Source organism: Talpa europaea, assembly GCF_964194135.1.
Source record: "Talpa europaea genome assembly, chromosome: 16".
Lineage (NCBI taxonomy): Eukaryota > Metazoa > Chordata > Mammalia > Eulipotyphla > Talpidae > Talpa > Talpa europaea.
Genome location: NC_140084.1, coordinates 22,930,507 through 22,958,083, shown reverse-complemented (window position 1 = coordinate 22,958,083; position 27,577 = coordinate 22,930,507). Strand labels below are relative to the sequence as shown.

Here is a 27,577-nt window from a genome sequence, read left to right as displayed (position 1 = left end):
ACTTCATTCCTTTTTATGGATGAGTAATACAGCAGTATAAGGGTCTATCTTTTGTTTATCCAATCATCTGTTGATAGACATTTGGTTTGTTTCCACTCTTGGCTTAGTGCTGCTATGACTATTCATAAACATGTTTTTATGTGGACCCATGTTTTAACCCAATTCATTAACCCAATTCATTTGGGTTGATACCTAAAAGTGGAACTGTTGGGTTATAACCATGTTAATAACTGTATACTTAACTTTCTGACAAACCATCAAACTATTTTCTAAAGAGTTCTACCATCTTACATTCTTACTAGTAATATAGGAGGGTTCCAACACCTCCACTTGTTTAATAGTTAATATCGACCATTTGTTTTAATATAGCTATCCTAGATAATAATATAGATCTCAAGATTCTGATTTGTATTTTCTGGTGGCTGATTCTGAGCAAGTTTTTCTGTGCTTCCTTCCCATTTGTAAATCTTCAATGGAGAAACTTTACCCAAAAGCTCAGTCTATCTTTAAATTGGGTTCTTTGCTAATTTACTTCTGAGTTGTAAGAATTCTTCACGAAGGACTGGATACTACATCTTTATATACGGTTTGCCAGTATTTTCTTTCATTCTGTACATTATCTATATATTTTTAATAAGTGTCCTGTGATGTATGAAAGTGTTTAATGTTGATGAATCCAGTTCAACTATTTCTTTTCTTTTGGTGCTCATTTTTTTTGTGACACATCTACAAATTCATTTCCAAATCTGAGGTCGTGAAGATTTACCCCTATCTTTTGTCTAAAGGTTTGATCACTTTAGCTATTACATTTACCTCTTTGCTTCTTTAAGTACAAAAAAACCACATATAATATTGCGATGGATTTTTTTTTTATCACCAAATTATTTATTTGGACTCAGAATTAAAAGAACATGTAGTGAAATGTATGTTTATTCTGATATTTCTCATCAGTTGTAAAACTAACGTAGGACAAATTACCAGATAAATTTTACATAATTTCTTCAGGAGTAGGGTGTTTTTTTTTTTTTATAAATTAAAATCTGTTTTTTCCAAACATGAAGTTAAGGGATGTATTCATGTCTGCTTTGCTGTATATTTGCTTAAGCTTAAAAAGCTCCCTATTCAGGGGCCTCCCTGGTGATGCAAAGGGTTGGTGATGCACAGCACTGTGAAGTTATCTGCAACCTCTGCAACATGAGTTTGATCCCTGGCCAGGGAGCTGCACCCTCATGGTACAGCAGACCTCTCCTGTCTTGCCCGCTGCTTCCCTCAGCAGTGTATTATTTCCAGTCAGTCTGCCTGTTCTGTTCCCCACTCTGTCTTTGGTGAATCCTCTCACACCAGCCGCCGCCCCCGCACCCCTGGCCTGTACCCCAGTTCTTGTATGCATAAATAAATAAATCTTTTTTTTTTTAAAGATTTATTTATTTTATTTATACAAGCACTGGGTACAGTCAGAAGCGCGGGAGGGTGAGAGAATTCACCAGAGCCAGAGCAGGGAGCAGAGCAGGTAGAAGGACCGAAGTACACTGTTGAGGGGAGCAGCGGGTGGCAGGAGAGGTCTGCGCGCCATATGGGACCCTCCTCCGTTGGCCGGGGAGCAGCCGGGGATCAAACCGGCGCCGCAGAGGCTGCGGGCAGCTTCGCAACCCAGCGCTCAACAGCTGCGCCACCGGGGAGGCCCTAAATAAATCTTTTTAAAAAAATCTCCCTATTCAGAGCTTGTTGATAGTCTCGGCCAGTATCAATAGGTCTCCCAGATGCCTGACACTTAGTTTTGTATTCTCTAATCTTGTCCACAAAGGTTTTCTATACAGGATCAAGTTCTTTATTAAATGCCACTGCTATAGCACCAGTCTATCCTGAGATAGACTGAGTCTGCAGACTGAATGAGAGGGGAGAGCCTGAAGAGCATCTGAAGAATTATGGTGATTGTTTAATAACAGGAAGTTTCTCAGAGAAGCCTGTAGCTAGATCAGAGTTTTTCTAAGACTGTCAAGGGTAATACTGATTTTCTTTTATGAACATTAATTCCAAAGATGAAAGCCATGCAAAAGAATGAATTTAGAAACCTACTTCAAACCATATAGAAAAAATTAACTCAAAATGGATCAAAGTGATAAATCCATAAAACTCTTACATGAAAATAGGAATAAATCTACATTGCAGATTTGGAAATGGAGTCTTGGCTATGATACCAAAGGAACAAGCGCAAAAAAAAAAAAAAAAGAGAGAAAATAGATGAAATATACCTATCAAAATAAAAAAAAGACTTGTACATCATAGGAAACTATCAAGAAATTGAAAAGATATTCAATAGAATGTGAGAAAATATTTACAAATCTTATTTTTGATAAGGATCTATATAAAGAATTGTTACAACTCAACAACAAAAAGACAAAATCCTAATTTAAAAATGGACAAAGAAATAGACATTTCTTCTAAGAAGATAAACAAATGGTTACCAAGCACATAAAAGATGCTCAACATCATTATTCATTAAGAAAATGTAAAGCAAAACCACAATGAGAAACCACTTTACAAGCTCTGGGATGACAATAATCAAATGCCAGAAAATAACAAGTGTTGGAAAGAATGTGAAGAAATAGAAACTCTTGTATATTGCTGAGAATATAAAATGATGTATCACCTACGGAATACAATTTGGCAGATCTTGAAAAAAGTTAGGCATAGAATTAGCATATGGGGGAGTCCAGAAAGATGGCACAGGATAAAGATGCTGGGCTGGCCTCCTCAATATATTCACAAGTAGATTGCAGCAGAACAAAGGCAAAATCCCCTGAGGGGTAAATAATAACAACAACACACATCAGGGAGCAATAGTTGGACAGGAAGGGGTGGGAAAAACTTGAAGTGACCTGTGTCTATAATGGTACCTGGGCAATAAAACTCATGAGAAGGAGGACTAGCTGCTATGCAGAACTGCCTACAATTGTAGAATTGTGGGCACATGCCAGTATGGGAGATTCTTCAGACTCGACAAGTACCAGATAAAGGGTTGTGCAGTGCTGGCACCCAGTACAGATGGTACACTGCTGGGGAACTATAGGAGCAGGGGAGTGCAAAGTGAGGATTAGTGGCTTAAGCCTGAGTCTCTCAATAAGGAAAAGGTGGAACTTGAAAGGGAGAAAAGGAAACACTTAGGTTTTCTTATAAAAGCAGCTACTACTCCAAGCCATGGTTTGGATATTCAAAACACCTATCACTCTCCCCACCCCTTAGGGCTTAACCCAAGAAGATAACAAATGATAACTTGCAAAAGCTAGAGTTTAAGCACCTGTTGACAACAAAAGCAAAGGTCCTAAGATAAGGCTCTATGCTGGAAAAGACTACTCTAAACCTGCTGTCCTCTATCAACTACAATCCCGCACTGCATCCGGTGCTCAAAAATAGCTTACAGGTGGAAGGTGACATGAAACTACATAGATCTAGGATGTGGCCTAGAGAAGGGGATCACTATGGATTCTAACCACACAAGTGAGGTACGCACAGCACAGGAGGAAGCTTGAATCCTTGATACTCACTGGAGGTAATCCTTCCATGTCCTACTACCCAGGTTCTTTTATACCTACTATCCCTTGCTGGTACCAGTTTCCAATTACCTCAACAGGTGGAAAGTCAACAGTCTGAGAGTCTATCCCTGCCATACCCATAAAAACCACAAACAAAGAGATAAAAGAACATACAACAAATGCTGGTGTAAAAAGGAATCCCTGAGAGGAGTCTCAATGCAGTAGAAATGGAGAACATGACTGAAGAGTTCAAGGTAATAGTAATAACAATGCTTATGGAATTCAGAAAAACAATAGAGGATAAAAAACAGGAACATAATAAAGACCAAGAAACCATGAGGCAGTCACAAAGCTAAGAAATATAACCAAATTAAAAATATAACCAAATTAAAAATATAATTGTACAACCAAACAAAATAAAATTGAGGGCCTCAAGAGCAAACATAAGCAATGGGGAGAATTAATGAGCTCAAAAGTACAATGATAGAGAACGCACAGATAGAACAAAATACAGAAAAAAAAATCCCCCCCAAAAAAGAAAATAGTGCAAGAGCCCTTTGAGAAAGTGCAAGAGCCCTTTGAGATATCCTAAAGAGAAATAATATCCACATCATGGAGGTCCCAGAAAGGGAGAAGGGGGGAAAAAAAAAAAGCACAGGAAATACATTTAAGAAATAATTGCTGAAAAAAATATCAATCTTGGAACGAACCAGATGTAATAATACAAGAGGCCAAGAGTTTCTAACAAAATGACAGACACACCAAGAGACATAAAAATAAACTTGTAATACCCAAACAGCTTGAATTGTTGAGTACTAAAAACATCATGAGGGCCTCCCTAGTGACGCAGGCAGTTGAGCACCACAGTATGAAGCTGTCTGCAGCCTCTTCAGCGCGGGTTAGAGCCCAGCCGGCCGGCAAGAATCCCACATGGCGCGGCATACCACTCCTGTCTTGCCTGCTGCTCCCCTCAGCATTGTATTTCATCAGTCTGCCTGTTCTGTTCCCTGCTCTGTCTCAGGTGAATCCGTTCACCCTTCCGTGCATCTGGCCTGTACCCCGGTTCTTGTATAAATAAATAAATCTTTAAAAAAAAAAAAGCATGAGATAAAAGGGTAACCTATAAGGGAACACCAATCAGACGGGAGGTGTTCAGTAAAAACATTACAAGCATGAAAGGATTGGCCAAGAATACTGAAAGCACTTGAAGAAAAAGATTTGCAGCTTAGAAACCTTAACTCTGCAAGGTTAACATTTAATATAAAAGGAAAAGTAAGAAACTTCAATGAAAAGCAAAAACTGAAAGAATTTATCAACACCAAGTTGCACATGAAAAAAAGTCTTAACTGGGTTATCATAAAGCAAAAGAACAATGAATACAGAGATAACAGATAACCTAAATCATATAACATGGAATAGGAAGAGAGTAACAATGTGGCCCATTAAAACAGTTGGAGACAAGACTGCCCAAAGAGTCAAACAAATAATCCATCATATACTAACCTCAGAACAATCTTTAAACAAAAATCAATATACTTAACACAAAAAACAACGAAAATCCAAAATAAACAAAACAAAAACACCTCAAAAAATAAAAAACACAAATAAACAAACCCCCAAATCAAAGAACAAAATGGCAATGAAAGCTTACAACCACCTTGAATGTAAATGTCCTGAATTCAAAATGACTTAATGATTTCACAAAATACAAAAACTTTGAGTATTTTAACAACAAAGGTAGGTACAGAATTAAAGGCTGGCAGACGGTCCTATAACATGGTAATCCAAAAAAAATTAGGAACAACTACACTTATATCAGATAAAATAGAATTCTAGTTACAAAAATAAGAGAAAGAGATAGACACTTTGTTAGGATAAAGTGTGTAATATAGCAATAAGAGGGCCTCCCCCGTGGCGCAGCGGTTGAGCGCTGGGTTGCGAAGCTGCCGGGTTCGATCCCCGGCTGCTCCCCGGCCTCCAGAGCAGGGTCCCGCATGGCGCGCAGACCTCTCCTGCCGCCTGCTGCTCCCCTCAGCAGTGTACTTCGGTCCTTCTGCCTGCTCTGCTCCCCGCTCTGGCTCTGGTGAATTCTCTCACCCTCCCACACTTCTGACTGTACCCAGTGCTTGTATAAATAATAAAAAAATCTTAAGAAAAAGAAATATAGCAATAAGAAATAACCCATAGGGGCCTCCCTGGTGGTACAAGGGGTTATGACACAACCTACAAAGCTATACACAGCCACTGCAGCATGAATTCAATCCCTGGCCAACGAGCTACCCACATGGTGCAGCAGAACTCTCTTGACTCGCCTGCTACTTTGCTCAGCAGTGTATTTCAGTCAATCTGCCTGTTCTGTTCCCCACTCTGTTTCTGTTGAATCCCCTCACCCCCACCCCTCTGGCTTATACCCCAGTTCTTGTATGCATAAATCAGTAAATCTTTTTTTAAAAAAAAATAACCCATACACACACACACACACACACACAACACACTGGATGATGGAGCATCAAGACACATAAGGCAATTAATAACAGAACTAGAGAGACTGAAAACAACACAATAATACTAGGGGGTACTAATCCCCATGTAAAACTATGGACCGACAAGAAAGACAAAAAGGAAACAATAGCCTTAAATGAGGAGCTAGACCAAATAGGGTTGACAGATATTTACAGAACACTCTACTCCAAAACTGCTGCATGCAACTTTTTTTCAAGGGCACATGGAACATTTTCAAGAACAGACCATGTGTTAGGACAAGTCACTTGTTAATAAACTACAAATATCAAAGTTATACCAAATACTCTCTTGATCATGATGCCATAGTCACAAATTGACTATAAGAAAAAGGAAAAAACAGGGAAAATATGACTACAGGAAGAGGAAACAATATGCTGCTTAACAGCTATTGGATAAGAGAAGAAATTAAAACAGAAATCAAAAAATACCTTGACATGAACAAAAATGCGGACAGAGCTATTAGAATCTACGGGATGCAGCAAAAGCAGTCTAAGAGGGAAGATAACTGCAATAAGAAGTGATAAAAATGCCAAATAAGCAATCTAATACCACACCTCAGACACCCTGAAAAAGGAACAAACAAGACCCAAAATTAGTAGGCGGAAATGGTAAAAATAAGAGTGAAATGAATGAAATAGAGATCAAAAAGACCATTTTAAAAATTAGGGAAAATAATAGCTGGCTCTTCAAGAAGATAAAATAGGCATGCCTCTAGTTATGCTAACACAGGAGAGAGAAAACATTAATAAACAGAATCACAAATGAAAAAGGAGATACAACTTCAAATACTACAGAAATACAAAGGATCATAAGAGATTACTAAGAACAGTTATATGCCAAAAACTTGATAGCCTTGAAGAAACCGAAAAATTTCTAAATCAATGTAGTCTACTAAGACTAAGCCAGGAAGAAACAATCATATTAAGTGGAACAAACTGATCACAAGAATGGAAATTGAAACAGAAAACAACAACAAAACTTCCCAATAATAAAAGCCCAGCAACAGATGGATTTATAAATAACTTTTATCAAATCTTTAAAAAGAACTAATACCCATCTTGCTTGAATTTTTAAAAAATACAAGAGGAAATGCTCCCAAATTCATTTATGATGCCAGTATTATTTTAATATTGAAACCAGATAAAGACAGGAGAAGAAAAAAAAATTATAGACCAATATCCTTGATTAGTATCAATGCAAAGGTCTTCAACAAAATACTGGCAAACCAAATTCAACAATATCACAAGCAAGTGAGATTTATTGTAGAGATGTGAGGATGATTTAATATACATAAATCAATCAATGTAATGCTTCATATCAGCAAAAGTAAAGAAAAAATTGTGTAATAATAAATGCAGAGAAAGCATTTGATAATATTCAGCACCCACTTATGATAAAAACTCTAAACAAGATGGGAATGGGGGGGCCTCCCCGGTGGTGCAGCGGTTGAGCGCTGGGTTGCGAAGCTGCCTGCGGCCTTTGCGGCGCCGGTTCGATCCCCGGCTGCTCCTCGGCCACCGGAGGAGGGTCCCACATGGCGCGCAGACCTCTCCTGCCGCCCGCTGCTCCCCTCAGCAGTGTACTTCAGTCCTTCTGCCTGCTCTGCTCCCCGCTCTGGCTCTGGTGTATTCTCTCACCCTCCCGCGCTTCTGACTGTACCCAGTGCATGTATAAACAAAACAAACAAACAAACCAGCAAAACAAATAAATAAAGCATGCCTCTCTAAAAAAAAAAAAAGATGGGAATGGGGGAGTCTACCTCAATATAATAAAGGTCATATTACACACCAACAGTCAATATGATACTCAATGTTGAAAAACGGAAACAGTTCCGTACAGAATCTAGCATAAGAAACGGATGTCCATTGCGACCGCTTCTGTTTAACTTCATTTGTTTTTTTAAAAAAGATTTATTTATTTATGCATACAAGAGCTGGGGTACAGGCCAGAGGCGGAGGGGGGGGTGGGTGGTTGGGGTGAGGGGGCGGTGAGAGGACTCACCAGAGATAGAGTGGGGAACAGAACAGGCAGACTGACTGGAAATAATACACTGCTGAGGGGAGCAGCAGGCGAGTCAGGAGAGATCTGCTGCGCCTTGTGGGTTGCTCTCTGGCTGGCCGGGAATCGAACTCCTGCAGCAGAGGCTGCGGATAGCTTCATAGGTTGTGTCTTAACCCTTGCGCCACCAGGGAGGCCCTGTTTAATTTTGTTTTATAGGTTTTGGCCAGAGCTATCAGAAAGACGGGAAATAAAGGGGATTCAAGTTGGAAAAGAAGAAGTGAAACTGACCACTTGGAGATGATATTATATACAGAAAATCCTATATATTTCACCAAAAAGATATTAGATGATTACAGTAAAGCGGCAGGTTACAAAATCAACATACAAAAAGTCCACTGCCTTTTTATATACAAGTAATAAACAAGAAGTAAAAGAAATCAAGAAAATAAGTCCATTTATAATTGCTTAAAAAAAAGAATTCAATACCTTGGAATTAATGACGGAGATAAACAACAAGAACTACAGTACATTTTTAAAGGACTGAGATAGTAACATAAAGATATTGAAGGATAGTCCATGCTCATGGATGGTGAGAATCAATATAATCTAAGTGACTATCCTAATGAAAATGATATATGAATTTAATACAATCTTTAACAAAATCTCACAATACTTTTCAAAGAAATGGAACAAAAAATACTGAAATATTTTGTAAAAGCAATTTTTAGAGAAAAGGAGAGAAACAGAGTTACTAGGTTACCCGACTTCAGACTTTATCAAAGCAACAGTACCAAAAACAAGGTGGTACTGGCACAAAAATAACACATAGATCAATGGAATAGAACTGAACGACTAGAAATAAATCCATGTACATATACATATTTATAAACCTGCTAAGGCCATACAATGGGGAAATGACAGTCTTTTTCATAACTGGTGCTGGGAAAATTGGAAAGTCATACATAAAAGAATGAAGTTGAATCACTCTCTTAACTCCAATCATGAAAATAAGCTGCTAAAATATAGAGAAGGAAACATTGGTGATACATTCCATGACATTAATGATAAACATGTTTTTGGAGACTCCAACCCCAGTGTAAATGAAATAAAAACAAAAACAAACAATTAGGGATACCTCAAGTCAAAAAATTTTTACATATCAAAAGAAAATACAAGAAGATTAAAATGAGAAATGGGAGAAAAATATTTATACAATATATCACTGATCAGTGTTAAAAGCCATGATCTATGAAAAAACACATGATTCAATAATTTAAAAAAGCACAATAAAAAGGCAGCCAACATGAACAGAATGTACCGAGGAGAATATCCAGAAGGCCACTACACAGAGGAATAAATGTTCTTCATCACTTCCAATATGAGAGATGCAGGTTAAAATACCACACTGAGGGGCCTCCCCTGGTGGCACAGCAGTTGAGCGTTGGGTTGCAAAGCTGCCCATAGCCTCCTTAAAGCTGGTTTGATCCCCGCCCACTGGGCAAGGGTCCCATACAGCGCGCAGACCTCTCCTGCTGCCCACAGCTCCAGCAGTGTACTTCGTCAGTCTGCCTGTTCTGCTCTCCTGCTGCCCGCAGCTCCCCTCAGCAGTGTACTTCGTCAGTCTGCCTGTTCTGCTCTCTGCTCTGGCTCTGGTGGATTCTCTCACCATCCCGCGCCTCTGACTGTACCCAGTGCTTGTATAAATAAATAAATCTTAAAAAAAAAAAAATACCACACTGAGATTCCATTTCATACGATGGGAATGCCACATATGAAAAAAGACTTCCAACAAGTATTAGAGAGGATATGGAGGAAGAAAAACCCTCGGACACTGTTAGTGTGGATGTAAACTCCTGCAACCATTATAAAGCATTATGGATTTACCTCAAAAAGCAAAAAATGGAGGGCCTCCCCTGGTGGCGCAGGCATTTGAGCGCTGGGCTGCGAAGCTGCCTGTAGCCTCTGCAGCACCGGTTCCATCCCTGGCCACGGCGATGGTCCCAGATGGCTCGCAGACCTCTCCTGCCACCCGCTGCTCCCCTCAGCAGTGTGTTTCGTTAGTCTGCGTGTTCTGTTCCCTGCTCTGGCTCTGGTGAATTCTCTCACCCTCCCAGGCTTCTGACTGTACCCAGTGCTTGTATAAATAAATAAATACATAAATCTTAAAAAAAAAAAAAAGATTTATGTATTTATTTATTTATTTATTTATACAAGCACTGGGTACAGTCAGAAGCCCGGGAGGGTGAGAGAATTCACCAGAGCCAGAGTGGGGAGCAGAGCAGGCACAAGGACCAAAGTACCCTGCTGAGGGGAGCAGCAGGCGGCAGGAGAGGTCTGCGCGCCATAAATAAATCTTTAAAAAAAAAATAAAGCAAAAAATGGAAATACCTTTTATGACCCAACAGTTCCATTAACGGGCATCTATCCAAAGAATATGAAACCATCAAAGCAAAAGTCTATATGCACTACAATATTCATAGCAGCATTACTTACAATAGCTAGAATATGGGAGCAGCTTTTGCCTATTAATAAACAACTGGATCAAGAAGATGTGGATTTCCACACTATGGAACACTGTTGAAGAAAGATGAAATGCAGATATTTTCAGCAAAATGAGGGAGTCTGAGAGAATTACTGCAGCAAAGCGCAATGAGAATGATAAAAACAAATATTGACATTTATATTGCAGACAATGTGATGATGTAAAATATTTACAAAATCTAGTAGATGTTAATAAACACCCCATGGGCTCTGAGGTTAAGAGAAGGGCAGGGAAAGGGACAAGGGAATCTAAAGGCTGCTGGTAGGGTAAAAAATGAGATGTTTTAAAACAAAATGTGTTTTAAAACACACACACACATCATTTATATATACACATAATACATGTGTGTTTACACACACACACACACAATTTTCTGTTTGGGACAAAGTATTATGAGTTCCTTTAAGTAATTGTTTTCTAACATATGGATGCCAAATAAGGCCTTCTGTAAAATCAGGTAAGCCAGGGATTCTGTTTTAAAAGATAAAAACACTCTCTTCTGTTTAAGGAACAGGCCAATGACAATTATAGAATAATAAAAAAAAAATCAAATACTATATGCCAGGCAAAGTGGAGCATATAAAGATGAATAACATTGCTTTTAAATAACAATAAGACTAAAGTGGGTCAAAAATACCATGAGATTATAAATAGATGACTTTCATCAGGGAAGAAGAGGAAACACTTGATTTGGGGGATAGAATTAAGCAGGATCTTAGGGGTTGGAGATGTGAAGGGAAAGGGAGAAGAAGGGTATTCCATGTAGTCAAGGGTACAGCATGAGTGATGGAAAAAGAGGCAGAAAATTACATGATGTTCCTGGGATATGATCACCACATTTCTCAGGAACTGAATCAGTGACACAATGGATAAAAAACCAGAATGACTGTACTTCTAGGTATATAACCCAAAGAATTAAAAATACACATATATATGGAAATATTATTTAGCCATATAAATTACTGAAGGTACTCATATGTACTATGTAGATGAACCTTTAAATACTATGTTGTGTAAAAGAAACTAGGCACAAAAGGACATATCCTGAACGACTGCATTTAAATGAAATATCCAAAACAGGCAGATTCATAGAGATAGGAAACAGATTAATAGTTACCATGGGTTGTAGCTAGGGTTGAAGGCAAAGTGGCTGCTTAATGGGTATGGGGCTACTTTTTTGGACTGCTGAAAAACTGCTGGAACTAGGTGGTAGTTGTACAACACTGCAAATACACTAAATATCACTGAATTTTATACTTGACCATGGTTAATTTTATCTCATTTAAAAACCCAGTTAGACAAAATATTCATATTATTATTCATTCAGTTTAATAACATCATCTAATATGATACAATGATCAAAACCAGGAAAGAAACACTGGTAGATTACAATGAGCTACAGAAGGGAAAGCAAATTTAAATAAAATTATTCTCATATAGTTCCTCAACAGCAGAGAACACTCCAATGTCAAAGATACTCCCATAAACCAAGACCTTACTCAAATAACCTTCCTCCAAAAGGCATTTGCGTTTCCCTATCATACTTTTCTCTACTAATAGCACTTTGGTTTGTATGAGGATTACTTGAGGCACGTTCTTTTTAAATCCTTACCAGGACATGGCTCCCATGAAGTGGGAATAGTGACTGAATCACAGTCTCAAACAGAATCCTATTCTCTATAACTAGTCACAATTTGCAATATTTTCATAGCACTAAGTTCCAGTCCAATTTAGAAGCTGAAATATGTTGTCCATGAAGAGCAAATTAGGGCTTTTTAAATTAACTTAATGGTCAGCACAGTATCCAAATAATTGAATTGCAAACAATATCTGTCTGTGAATTTTTTTTTTTTTTAAAGATTTATTTTATTTATACAGAACCGGGGGACCAGCCAGATGCACGGGAGGGTGAGAGGACTCACCAGAAACAGAGTGGGGAGCAGAACAGGCAGACTGAGGAAATACATTGCTGAGGGGAGCAGTGGGAGAGACAGGAGAGGTCTGCTTGCCATGAGGGACCCTCTCCGGCCGGCCGGAATCGAACCAGCGCTGCAGAGTCTGCAGACAGCTTCACAGTGCAGCGCTCAACCGCCTGCGCCACCAGGGAGGCCCTGTGAATTTGGTTTTGATGTGTTTACAAAGTGAAGAGAACAACTGACTAATTTGTTCTTGGTAAGTGGAATATGGAGGAAAAATAAGCATTCATTAGGAGAAAATTTTCTGTACATGAAGGGTCTGTGTTTTATAAATAAGCAACTTCTTCCTAACTTTCTTTCATAATGTTTTTAGCACATATTCAATCTCATCTTTAAACTAAACAAGAATGTAAAAACATTGGTGGTGGGTATAGTGAGATGACATACATTTGAAGACACTACAGTAAAAACAAAACCAAGCACTATTTAAACAATCTAATTTTTTTCATCCAAGCTCCAAAATATAAGGTTATTATAACAAGATGATATGAAAATAAACTGAGAAACTGTATATAACATTAAGACAATTTGATGCAAGCATTCACATCATGTTCTTAATACTATACATGGCTAGAATGCTCTAAAACAATTTTAAATAAGTTCACTTTAATAATGGTTGATTCACTTTAAGAGAGGCAGTTTATTCATCAGATTTTAAAATTCTAAGCATTAAAGCATTTTTAATTACTAACGAAATAATAAGACTCAGGCCGAGATTCTACAAAGATTACCCAAAGTCATTTTAAAAGACTTTTCTAGTGAACCCAACACATTTGTAACTATAGGCTAAAGTAAATTAAAAAACATGAGCTTATACAGAGTTGAGCTCAATGAGGTTAATCATGTGGTTGTCTTTAATGACTACCAGAGTAGTTATTGATCTCATTCCCTATAGATTTTTTTTTAACATAGGTTTACTTTGAAGTAAGTTATATCTAGAATTTAGAAAACATCAACTAACTTGTGACATTTTGTCCTTGCAATTATTTAACACAATGTGTATTTCGAATGAAGAAACTGGAAGAATGACAAAGCAAAAGTCACAAAGTGGTAGAATATGGGCCAGAGAGTATAAAGATATGATTTATTTGATCCATGAATTGTTTTTAAGATCTTCAATCCACTGGTAAACTTTTAAAAAATTGTATTTCACATAAAAATCTGTTTCTGTTAAAATCTGGCAACCAAGTAGCCCTTATCAGACAGAGATAGCGGTAACAAGCAGCTGAAGTCCCAAGCTTCCCAAACTGCTGCACACATTTTGGTTTCCTTCTGAGACACTTCATACATTTGAGTTTGCAACTCCTAATAAAAAATTAACTCTAATCTTTGTTTCTTGAACATATTAAATGAATATTCAAGTTTTTTGCAGCATTTTAAGTTTTACACTTGTTGCCTAGGCTCTATTTTATATTAATATCTTTTAGAATGCAGTTAGCTAATCCTTTAGTTTAATTCATGTACCATTAACTTTATGTATCTTTCTGATGTCTACTTTATCATAGGTGGGGGGGGAGGGGAGGAGCTGTTGTTTCTTTTGTGGTGCATTTAATATGGTTGAGAATCAAACTTACAGTTAAGAGTAAAATTTATTTCTCCTCTACCTTTAAAGGTGCTCCTTGTATGTAACATAGTTTTGTTTTGTTTTTTTTAAGATTTATTTATTTATACAAGAACTGGGGTACAGGCCTGAGGGTGGGTGAGGTGCGCGGGAGGGTGAGAGGATTCACCAGAGACAGAGTGGGGAACAGAACAGGCAGACTGATGAAAATACACTGCTGAGGGGAGCAGCGGGAGAGACAGGAGAGGTCTGCTGCGCCATGTGGAACCCTTGCCAGCTGGCCGGCCGGGATCCAACTGGTGCTGCAGAGGCTGTGGTCAGCTTCACAGCAAAGCGCTCAACTGCCTGCGCCACCAGGGGAGGCCCAGTTTTTCAATAATAATAAGACATCATATATTTTCAAGCAATTATGCTCACATAAACTATAATCTTCTCATATATGTGATCAACTCCATTTAAAAGTGAAGGTCACAAATACAAACTGCTCTGATTACAAAAGAAGCAGCATTTGAAAAAGTAGGCAATTCTAAGCCATGTTGAGTCTATTAGACATTCCTTGACCTCCACAGAAAATTCCAATTACTAGCTTTTCCCCCAACAGGAAATATAATTATGTCAAGTTATTCTAATTTGTGGGACTCATCACCCTTAATCTCAAAGAAGAACAATTATCAAAGGATAAATTTAAATGTAATTAATGTCAATTGTAGCTTTTGGTTGCCTATGGAAACTGCTCTTTGAAATGACTGCTAGTCCACCCACTTTTCAAAGATCAGTCTATACAGAACTATCATTACTTCAGATATCCAGGTAACAACAGTTACTGGAGGTAGGTCTAGCATGAAACCGGGTCTAGCCTGCTTCTCCAGGTTGTGAGTTCTTTAATTTGCCCAGTTCTGGTGGTTTACATCCATTTTTGCTCAGATAGACTAAATAATTTTGAAAAATAATTTTGCTGAGATAGAAAAATAATTTTGAAAAGGCTAAAAAAATTTTAACAGTTAAGTTCATTTCTAAGTAATCTAAATGCTTTCATCACTTTAAACATCTATAAAATAATATAAAAATCTATTAGAAATTTTGAACATTTGAAATCAAATGTACATTCCAAACACACAAAACCACATGAACAAACTCTTCTTTAATTTTACATCTTTCCCTTTTATCCTTGAAGTTGTATTTCTATTCTATTTGTCTTACAGAATTTTATCATGATGTAAAATGTTTTGAGTACTTAAGTTTTTTGAGTGGTTACTCCATCATACATCTCCAAAGAAATATATGTCGAGCAACTCATATAAAATTAAAATTGGTACTTAAATTGGTTTTATGTATCCAAGTATTTAAAACAATCTTTGAGGTTTTTTTAGCTATTCATGTGTAGTACTAAAAACACATATTATGTAGTTTGATAACTTATTAAACTTAAGGTAAAATATTATCAGAAATGCATTTTGAGATTAATACAACTTTAAATACATTAGTTTATTTATCCTTAGATTAATTTGTGACTGCTAGATGAAATAGGATTCAGTATAAAATCTATTCCTATTATTTTTACAGATATAATTGTTAAGAAATCTTGTTTACATATGTTTATTAAAATCTCCTTGGAAACTATATATTACAAATTACTTTTAGTACTTTAGGTATAATAAATATATTTGTGAATAAGTATTTTTAAAAAATCCTACTTCTTGGAATATACATTGAAATATTTACAGATTAAAAATATCAAGGGAGGTTTTTAGGAAAGAGAAAGATAAGGAACATGTGTGGCTGAAATAATAGTTGATACTGTAGCTAGATGACAGGTAGTGTACATGCAAAACTCATTATCCTATTCTCTCTAACTTTGCAGAGGTTTAAAATTTTCTGTAATGAAAGCGGTATGGAGTTTTCTCAAAAGATTAAAAATAGATCTACCATATGACCCAAGTCTACTCCTAGGTCTCCACCTGAATAACATAAAAACACTAATTTGATGGGTAACTTGTAGTACCCTGTTTTTTGTAACACTAAATTTACAATAGCCAAATTATAGAGACAACTAAAGAGCCCCCAAAGAGATGAGTGGATCAAGAAGACATAACAATATACACATTGGACTACTTACTACTCAGCAATCCTGAAAGATAAACTTTGCCATTTGTAGCAACAAGAACAGAGCTGGAAGGGATTACAGTAAGCAAAAGAATTCAGAAGTAGAAAAACAAATGCCAGATAGTGTCACTTATATGTGGGAAACAGAAAAACCAGATTTAGGGTCAGATAAAGCCAAACTCAAAAACTAGCTCGTGAAAGCGGACTATAGAAGTGAGGCATCCAGAGGAAGGAAGGGTGAGCTCAAGGTGGGGAAGAAGCACAATGAACCTTGATGCTTTGGAGGTGGGAGCCTTATGGTAACATCACCAGAGGGTGGAATCCTATACTTCTAGAATGCAAACAACAATGCAAACCAACATTACCTCAATAACAAATTAAAAATAAATAAAATACAAAGAAATAAAATTTTCCATAACAAAAGTAAACAATTCAGAGCTGCAGATTTAGTTCAATTCATAGAGCATATCAGTCCACATAATCCAATTAGCAAAGTCAATACTCCAATGAAAGCTATTTCCTCAGAAAGAGTTTAATCTTATTTTTTTCAATTCAACTAAATGTGTTAAAATAAGCTTCAAGGAATATTATGAAAACTGCTAAGTACAGAATGTGTATTATAGGACAGATAACTAAAAGCAGTCACGATTACAATAATTCTAAAAATTTATTTTTATAAAAAACAAGACAGTAAAGCAACATGTTTCTCATGAGTGGTCTTATGTTACTACAATGTACATAGTTGTAATAATAATATAGGAAGTAAAAGATGTAACAGCCCTTTACTGCATGTGTGTGAATAATATACTCTGGTGTCTGTCTTTGGATTAATTAAATTGAAAATGCTCATAAAAACGAGAAATAACATAATTGCTTCCTTACTTTTTTGACATAAATTTTTCTTAACATTTTTAAAAATGAGAAAGGTATAGACTATACAGCATGGGTAGAGCTGGAGATTATGCTAAGCAAAATAAATCAGAAGAAGATACGAAAACACTGGGTGATTTCATTCAAGTATGGAAAATAAAGAAACAAAACTAAACTGAAACAAACTCTAGAAATCTAACTGAAAAACTGAGACCACCAGAGGGGACTGACTATATGGTGAAGGGCTATTGGTGTTTTGGTGATAGGAGTGTTGTGGTAGATTCATCTGAAAAGGTGTGCAGTTCTACCCCTAAATCATACAATGTTGTGTATACCCAGAGTTTTGTTATTTTACCACAATAACAAAAATATAATCAGAGAATAATTATTTGGCTATAGATTTGGCATGTAAATATATTTTCTTTTAACAGGTGATAGAAAACAGTAACTTTTCCACATCTCCCAACTATTCCACTGGAAATAGTTACCTTTTTAATGCCTTCAGTGACAATTTGGATTATTAAGGTAATGGATAAGAGTAAAAATAGTCCAATCCCACATAATTAAAAAATGACAAAATAAGATGCTTGACTTTATTTATATGGAATTTTTTTTTATTTTTTTATAGAGGCATGTTTTTATTTATTTATTTATTTGTTTACTTGCTTGTTTTGTTTTGTTTATACATGCACTGGGTACAGTCAGAAGCGCGGGAGGGTGAGAGAATTCACCAGAGCCAGAGCGGGGAGCAGAACAGGCAGAAGGACCGAAGCACACTGCTGAGGGGAGCAGTGGGTGGCAGGAGAGGTCTGCGCACCATGTGGGACCCTCCTCCGGTGGCCGGGGAGCAGCCGGGGATCGAACCGGCGCCGCCGAGGCCGCGGGCAGCTTCGCAACCCAGCGCTCAACCGCTGCGCCACCGGGGAGGCCCTATATGGAATTTTTTTTTTTAAGATTTATTTTGTATTTATTTATACAAGCACTGGGTACATTCAGAAGCATGGGAGGGTGAGAGAATTCACCAGAGTCAGAGTGGAGAACAGAACAGGCAGACTGACGAAGTACACTGCTGAGGGGAGCAGCGGGCGCGGCAGGAGGGGTCTGGGCGCCATGTGGGACCCTCGCCGGCGTCCAGGGATTGAACTGGCGCTGCAGAAGCTGTGGGCAGCCCTCAACCGCTGTGCCACTAGGGGAGGCCCTATATGGAATTTTCTTGATATAAGTTGATAAAATAGGTTTTAGCTACATTATTAAAAATGTATACCAAATATAAAAGAAATTATGTAAAACCATTCCAGTCACATTAAAAAATACTTCGGTATAAAAGGAATCTTCTTTTCAGTTAGAGATATGCTTTAGAGATTGAGTACTAACAATAACTGAAAGAAAGGTAGAATTTGGAATTTCTTACCAATGTTCTTTGCTTTGCTTTTCTAGGATTCTCTATCAACAATAACGAATTCTTTCCCAGTAATCAGGGGATGGAAGAGGCAAAAGTCATTCAAACAAAAACTGTTATTATTCCCACAATCCCACTCTAGCACATCTGAATTCAGAATACCTGAAATGTGGAACAAAATGCCCCCTTTCAGGTCTCCTGATGATCTAGGGGTTAAGTCTCAGTGCTATTACCACAGCCTCCTGAGATTTATCCCCGCAAGGGAGCTAACCCACATATGGCGCAGCAGACCTCTCCTGTTTTACCTGCTGCTCCCCTTAGCAGTGTCTTTCAGTAAATCTGACTGTACTGCTCCCCACTCTGTCTCTGGTGAATCCTCTCACCCCCTCTACCTCTGGCCTGCACCCCAGTTCTTCCATGCAAAAACAAAAACAAATAACAAAACCTTTTGGGGTTTATTAAAGAAAAACAAAAATGCCCCCTTTACAGCCAAGTTTCATTCTAAGAAAAACAGGTAATAAGAAAGAGGACATGTGTATTAGTGTATGACATGTGTTTACTCTCCAGGAATACATATCAGTAAGATTTACAAACAGTAAGGAATATGGCATCCTTATATGAAGGAGGAGAAAATTACAGTGAAAACAGGTACATTCTCAGGCGCATAAATTTTAGAGAGGGGTCCATAAGCAGGATACAGAAAATGATTTGCTTAAATTGTCTTTGTATATGCCTTTGCAAGTCTTTACTTACTATACAGTGAATAAACAGTCTACTATGTTGTGTTTCCAGTGAGGATCAACTTGTTTTCCATTCCACATGCTCTTTTGTTTTTTGATTTTGCCATGCCCATATCAACAGGCAGCCTAAACTCTCCTAGCCCCTTTGAATATTTGCTAGTTCTCTGATCTATTTTGACCAACAGAATAAAGCAAGAGTGATGCTGTTTAAATTCTGAACTTAAGAGATGTGCAGCTTCTGCCTACACCTGTTGAAATTCTCTTTGGAAATCTATTCTATGAGGAAGTACAAGCCAGGCACGTAGAAGACCCAGATAAGATTCTCTGTGACTACAACAATGGTCATAGCTGTACAGAAATGAAGGCAAGAACACAGACTTTGGATCTTGAAAGACAAGACTGAGATCTCCAAGGTACACTTTAGTCATATATTGTGAACTTAAAGCACTTCACCTTTGATTTAGTCTCTTTAAAACACCTACTTTAGACTCTAGCCCTGCAAACTGTTGTGAGGGAAAAATGAGATGACTAATATAAAGTGACAAGCACAGAGTTCTTCACTAGATATTTAGAACAACAAATAGGCTTATTTAAGATTTTCTTTCTTCTTGTTCCTCACCACCCAACCAGAAGACTCACAGAGGATAGAAAAGCTGGGCAACCCTGTGGTATGTCCCTTCTCCAGGGACACAGTGGGGAACAGAATTTATGAGTCACCAGAGAACAAAGTTACTCTGGTAAATAAGTGTTGGGTTATCCATTAAGTATTAGTACTCAAAGGTCTGGGATGGACCAGATAAATCTTAGGAAACATTGAGAAATAACATCTTATGTCCATAAGAGAAAATACGGAGATTTTTTTCAGCCATAGCCTTACTTTGTCTTAATATCCCTAACTTCTTAGTCTGTGCAACAGAAATATCACACTTAAGAGAGGTGTCTAATATAGTGGAACCAAATAATGGAAAAAAAAAAAAGACAAAATAGCAGGCAAGGGCCTCTTCTGATGGCGCAGCGGCTGAGCATTGGGCTGCGAAGCTGCCCACAGCCTCTGGAGCACTGGTTCGATCCCTGGCGCCAGAGAGGGTCCCACATGGCACACAGACCTCTCCTGCCGTGCCTGCTGCTCCCCTCAGCAGTGTATTTCGTCAGTCTGCCTGTTCTGTTCCCCGCTCTGGTGAATTCTCTTACCCTCCCGCGCTTCTGACTGTATCCAGTGCTTGTATAAACAAATAAATAAATCTTAAAAAAAAGAAAAAAAAAACCAAACAAATGAGCAAAAAAAACTAGCAGGCAACTATGAATCAGATATACTCAGCAGGGAAGGGGGAAAAGGAGGGAGAGACATTCAAACAGGGGGGGGATGAGCACAAGAGAATATGTGATGGTTCACAGACGACTTGGTGGGAATTTTATGGGGACTACACCTGAGAGGAGAAAGCAAACTGTACAAAAATGAATAATGACGTAACAAATATAGAGAGAAATTAAAAAAAAAAAAAAAGGATGTGTCTAGCAGCACTTGCTCCTAGAGCTGGCAGTTATAACAGAAAGCAATGTAAAGCGGGGACAGCCACCCCCACAATGCTACTCAGGACTAATATGGTACTTGAGGTTAGGCCACTAAACTGTAAAAATTTTAAGTATTTGTAGGGCATTTTCAACAACATAATTTTTTATTTTTTTAAATATTTTTTTTACATCGTTGTTCATTTTTAAACAATATTTGCTTCTTCCCCACCCCCTCAGGTGTAGTCCCCACAGAGTTTTCTTCACCAATACACCTGTGCACCATCACCTCAGTCCTGTTCTCTTCCGTCCCTCTCACTGATCCCTCTCCCTCCTCCTCCCCGGCAGTATGTCTCTGATTTGTAATTGTCTGTTTTTGCTTTAACAACATAATTTTTTTTAAAATGCAATAATAATCTAACAAAAGAGGACTCACCCTGTATTTTCAAAAGTATAAACTATTTTGGTGCATTTTAACCTAAAGTGAAATAATGTATACATGGCTTTTTTTTTTTAAATAGAATGTCTTTTTTTTTTTTAATTTAATTTAATTTTTAAAAAGATTTATTTATTTATTTATACAAGCACTGGGTACAGTCAGAAGTGTGGGAGGATGAGAGAATTCACCGGAGCTAGAGCAGGGAGTAGAACAGGCAGAAGGACTGAAGTACACTGCTGAGGGGAGCAGCGGGCGGCAGGAGAGGTCTGCACGCCATATACATGGCTTTTCTAACTATGTTTCTTTGTTTTCATTTTTCTAATTTGTTTTTATGTGGTTAAACACACACAACATAAAATTTACCATCTTAACCATCTTTAAGTGTACAGGAAAGTGAGAATAAATGTTTGTTTTAAAATGGACTTTTTTTTTTTTATGGAGGCATGTTTTATTTGTTTGTTTGTTTGTTTGTTTTGTTTATGCATGCACTGGGTACAGTCAGAAGCGCGGGAGGGTGAGAGAATTTACCAGAGCCAGAACGGGGAGCAGAGCAGGCAAAAGGACCGAAGAACACTGCTGAGGGGAGCAGCGGGCGGCAGGAGAGGTCTGCACGCCATGTGGGACCCTCCTCCGGTAGCCGGGGAGCAGCCGGGTGATCGAACTGGCGCTGCAGAGGCCACGGCAGCTTCGCAACCCAGCGCTCAACCGCTGCGCCACTGGGGAGGCCCTAAAATGGACTTTTTAAATGCATATGTAGTTATAGAAAGCAAACAAAATTTTGACCTTTGTAATAGAAATACATTGAATTCAAAATAATTCTAAATATTGATATTCATGATAAGATGTTACTATAAAATTTCTTTGCATAGAAATTATAAAACTGCTTTTTTCAAGAAGCTGATATTTTTCTGATTACTACAAAGAATACACACATAAAAATTGTAAAATTTAAAAGCAAGGTTAAGTAAATTTTGAGAGTTAACATGTTAAATCATTCACTTAGAAACATAATTTCACTTAAATACAATGTTACCAGTCAGAAACTAAAAGAAAGCAGTATAATAAATCACCAGGGAAGTATGGCTCATTTAACTGACCACTCAAAATCTTCCAGTGGAAACCAGTATGGAGGTTTCTCAAAAAATTAAAAATATGGGGCCTCTCTGGTGGCCTAGGGATTAAGTCTCAGCACTACGGCTGGTATAGCTCCATTCCTGGCCAGGGAGCTAACCCACATATGGCATAGCAGACCTCTCCTGTCTCGCCTGCTGCTCCCTTTGGCAGTGTATTTCAGTAGATCCACTTATTTTGCTTCCCACTCTGTTTCTGGTAAATTCTCTCATCTCCCACACCTATGACCTACACCACAGTTCTTCTATGGGAAAAATAAATAAATATTTTTTAAAAAGATGTTCATAAAAATTAAAAATCTAACTAGCATATAACCCAGCAAATCCTATTTCTAGGTATTTATCTAAAAAAATACAAAAACAATAACCTGAAAAGATATATATCCCTATATTTATTTTTTTAAAAAGAATAATTTTTATTAATTTCCATCTTAGTGCCAGAGAAATCACCACTACTAGTGGTGGCATGCCAATAGCATCCTCACCACACTACCTGTGGCGTATGACCTTGGCTGCAATTCTGGTCTCTGAATTTCTCTTGGCTCCTGATCATTTTCCAAACCTAATTCTCCAAGATTTCTACCAACTGTGTGAGTCACCAGAGTCAGTTTTACTTCACCCCAGAATTGTTTACTTGCTACCTTTTTCCTTCTCTCCACCACCCATAGGGAATGGACCGTCTGATCCCTTCTGAGTTTTCCCCACTCACATCTTGCACCAAGATTTCATTTCCAACTTCTTCCTTATCTGTCTTTCTTTCTTTTCTTTTTTTAGTCTGGTTGTATTGCATATTTTCCTATTAATTTAATTTTTTAATTTATTTCTTTTACATCTTGTGTATTCCCCGTAAAATTCCCACCACCAATTAACCTGTGAATCATCACCATAGTCTCTTGTGCTCTTTCCTCCCCTGTTTTGATCTCCTTTCCTCCCACTCCCTCACAGATTGTCTGATTTAGGTTGTCTGATAATTTTGTTGTATTTTTATTATTATTACTATTATTTTGTCCCTCCCCCCAGATCCTTTATTTATTTCCCCTATATTCTTCCTAAAAATGAAACCATTCGATATTTTTCTTTTTCCTTTTGGCTTATTTTACTGAGCATGATGCTTCCTAGCTCCATCCATGTTGCTGCAAATGGCATGAGTTTTATCTTTTTTGATTACTGAATAGTATTCCATTGTGTATATATACTACATCTTTTTGATCCAGTCATGTATTTTTGGTATCCCTATATTCATTGCAGCATCCTATCACTAAAGTATGGAACAACCCAAGTGCTCAATGATGAACGAGTAGATAATGAAGATGTGGTATATATGTATATGTAAATATATACGTGTTCACACACATACATACACACAGAATATTACTAAGTCATAAAAAAAGAAGAAATTTTCCCATTTGCAACATGGATGGACATTGACTAAGTATGTCAGAAGGAGAAATTCAAGTAGTATATAATTTTACTTATCTGTGGAATATAAATAGAAAAAATGAAATGAACAAAATTTAAACAAACTTTTAAATTCTGACATTAAGATGGTGGTAGCCAGAGGGGAAAAGTGTAGGGAGGGAATAGGTTGGGGGGAGGAGGCGCTGAATGGTTGGTGCGGATGGTTACTGAATATTTGGTAGTGTGTGTGGTAACATATGCGGCTGCTGAAGTTACAAGTGTACACCTCAATAAACTTCTACATTGCTGCACACTAATGTTATCACGATTAAAGAATAAAATAAAAAAGCTTCCGGTGGGAGTCCAACAAATACAATTATGACTCTTCAATGATATGCCACTTGAATCATCACAGCATACATGATTTTAAGTTATTTGCTAATGCTTTTTCACTATTTTTCTGTGGCTTACTTTTGAAAAGAAACAAACAATGGAGCAAGATATGAATTTATATTGCATAGCAAAATTTCTTTAGGAAAGAAAATCTGAAGACTAACAAATTATTTCTCAAGTTCTTACAGATTCTTTAAATAACAATGTTCAATATGTAAATGCTGCATGAGGTGAGAAGGGGAGGGGCCTATTACAGGAAGTCTAAGAAAATATGAATCATCTCAAAGCCACCTTTTCTTACTACCATTATGAATACTAATGCTGATTATAAAGCTAAAAGCTGCTTCTGGGATTACATGGTTTTGTGTTACACATCTCATCATAAACATCATATTATTTCTTTCTTTTTTTTTTAATATAGAGGCATGTTTTATTTATTTATTTATTTGTTTGTTTGTTTTGTTTATACATGCACTGGATACAGTCAGAAGCGCGGGAGGGTGAGAGAATTCACCAGAGCCAGAGCTGGGAGCAGAGCAGGCAGAAGGACCGAAGTACACTGCTGAGGGGAGCAGCGGGCAGCAGGAGAGGTCTGCGCGCCATGTGGGACCCTCCTCCAGTGGCCGGGGAGCAGCCGGGGATCAAACCGGCGCCGCAGAGGCCGCGGGCAAATTCGCAACCCAGCGCTCAACCGCTGCGCCACCTGGGAGGCCCACATCATATTATTTCTAAGCAGTAGACTTACATGAAAATATCATATTATTGTTATATAAGATAAATACCTGTAATATTTTCTGCAATGTATCAATAAACAAAACAAGCAGTAAAAATGAATGTTAAATTAATAAATTAGCCACTGCTTATAATGTCAGAAAACATGGAAGGTTATATGGAAACAGGGAGTACTCCTCAATTGAGAGTATCTAACTTTATTTAAATAAAAATACATTTTTTCTGGTAATGAGAGAAAATAAACACCCTCATAGCTAATAGTTAAAAATGGCTGCTTTTAGTAACTTCAATATTACATTCAAAATTTTCATGGAAATCATTTATGAAGTCCCTTATCAAGTAAATAGACAGGACAAAGTACTCATCTGTTGTATACCTATAATAATATTCCCAGGTATACAACTTGGGCCTGACCCAGAAATATGTTTGAACTCACAATATGAGTCATAGAAAATGTGAACAGACCAACATTGCATTTGGTTTTGATTAAAATTACAGGTACAAGTTTTTTCACTTAGATACTAAAAACAATATTTTGAATGCTTACACAACATCCCTTTTATAGAAAATGCTCATTAACAATAATCTCACATCACTGCAAAAGGTGCTTTAACACGTAATAGTTAGGTGTTATTTTTAAGTAATGTGGCACATTATTACATTATTTCAAGTCATTAAAAAGTGAGATTGAGGTACAAGCTGAAGCTTCACATTTGACCATTTAACACACTTCAATTATTTCTGGCACCTCTGCAGATTTAGCACCCTTTCTGTCCATTTCTGATAGCCCCATTGTACCAATTAAAAGGGATTCTTCTGCATATTACCATTATTACCTATCTGCTTAGATTGACCATCTGTACCTTTAGTCTAATGAAACCAAGCCATGCTAGTTTTACTTATGGGCAATCTCCTATTTCCATGGGCTTTCCAGATAATCTTCTGGGAATACTTAAAGATCCACTTAAAGATCTATTTAAAGATCATTGCAAATTTCCCATAAAATTAAGATGCTGGCCATATTTAACCAAATTTAAGATACTCTCAGGTTTGCTATACTCAGACGGCATAAAAATTAAGTTGCAAAAGGCATGCTGGATTTCTTAATGAGGAAGATTGGGCTGATAATCAGCGGTCTTATAAATAGTCTAAAATGTCTATGTCCGTGACTTCTTCACTTATGCACCTATTCATGTATTGGTAATTTATAAACCCGATATGGCACACACACACACACACACACACACACACGCATACACACACACACATTTAGTTGAATAGCATATTAATGCTTCCTCCCATGGAAACAAACTTAGCCTTCTATTGTCTGAATAGTGATAGGCTATAGGCATCATATCAATGTTATTGACAAATTATTTTCAGTCAGTTTATGTAACTTCATTGTTTAAATTGGCATCAGTACAAATTTTGGATACAAACTTGTTACTTACAATATGGGTAACTACTATTGTTTAATCTGTAACTAAAGTTTAAATGAGAAATATCATAAAATACCAGATTAGTATTTCATAATGCATTAAAAAAAAAGATAACATGTCTTTGGGCAGAGTAAGTTATAAAAGCTATAGATTTTCAAGAAGTATTAGAAAAAAAAACAAATACAGAATTCAGAACAAAGTATGGCACTATCACATGGCATTCTAAATAATTGGCTTTTCTTAAATAGTTTTATGTAAGATTAAGTGGAAAATCTGAAAAGATCCATAAAGGAGTTTTACTTTGTGAATTATCAACAGGTTTTAATTTCTAAATAGTCAAACTATATCATGTTAAAGATATTCCAGGTAATCTTTAAGTAAAGTGTATCATGTTAATGATATTCCAGGCATTCTTTAAGTAAACTGGAGTAGTCCCAGCCCAAGGCAAACTAACAAAATTTGCAGTGCGGGGAGTGGCCTCTGTCTCAGAACCCCACCTGTACTCAGTTCCTGGTAGACATGAGCACAAAGGTAAAACAGGATCTCCAACAAAGTGCTCTGTAAAATAGGATGGTCTTCCAGATATTTTGAAGTTAGAGGGAAAAAAAAAAGTTTCCACTCAAGATTCGCAACGAGTCCTTCAAAGGTCACAACAAAGTAACATCAAATTACCCATATACTTTCATGAAAATCTTCAGAAAAAGTGAGGGGAAATGTGACAGTTAATTTTGACAATTTATTCATGTAGGTGCCTGTGAATCATATCTCAAAACACAGGAAGAAAATCCATTAGATTCCCAAGTACCTGGGGAGTCAACAAAAGTCAATAAATGTGATGCATATTCCTTGCCTTATCAAATATAAAAAAAAAGCAAGCAAGTTGAAGTTCTCATAGAAAGTATCTTGTCATGAATTCACTTTAAGAGCCTAGTTCTATTTAAATTTAGAGGAATTATAATGGAAATATTCAAACTCCAAGATTTCAAGTGGCTTTTCTTCAGAATGACTTGATTAGATAATAAGAGAATCCTAACACACATATAGCTCAAAGATAAAGTATACTTCTGGAAAAGTTTCCAGAATGTAGAGGAAAGTTTACATTTTCAGGCAATTCTTGTTTGCTCATTGAAGAAATAAAAGAAGGAACAAGGCTTATCAGTAAAAGTGTAGGAGCTAAGAGTGTAAGGTGGAGAATCCCATCAAGACTGCAGCTATCCAATTCATTTATCAAATCCTTTACATCTCCAAATGCATTTAATGAACCAATATTTAAAAGGAACTTTTAAAAT

At 37.1% G+C, this 27,577-nt stretch overlaps 1 protein-coding gene across 1 annotated transcript in view; it reads right to left on the bottom strand.

Moving 5' to 3' along the window:
* Positions 1–27,577, bottom strand: part of ITFG1 (integrin alpha FG-GAP repeat containing 1) — a gene marked incomplete at its 3' end in the record, with an annotated part of 219,716 nt that overhangs the window by 181,879 nt on the left and 10,260 nt on the right. The gene's annotated exons all lie outside the window — the stretch shown is intronic.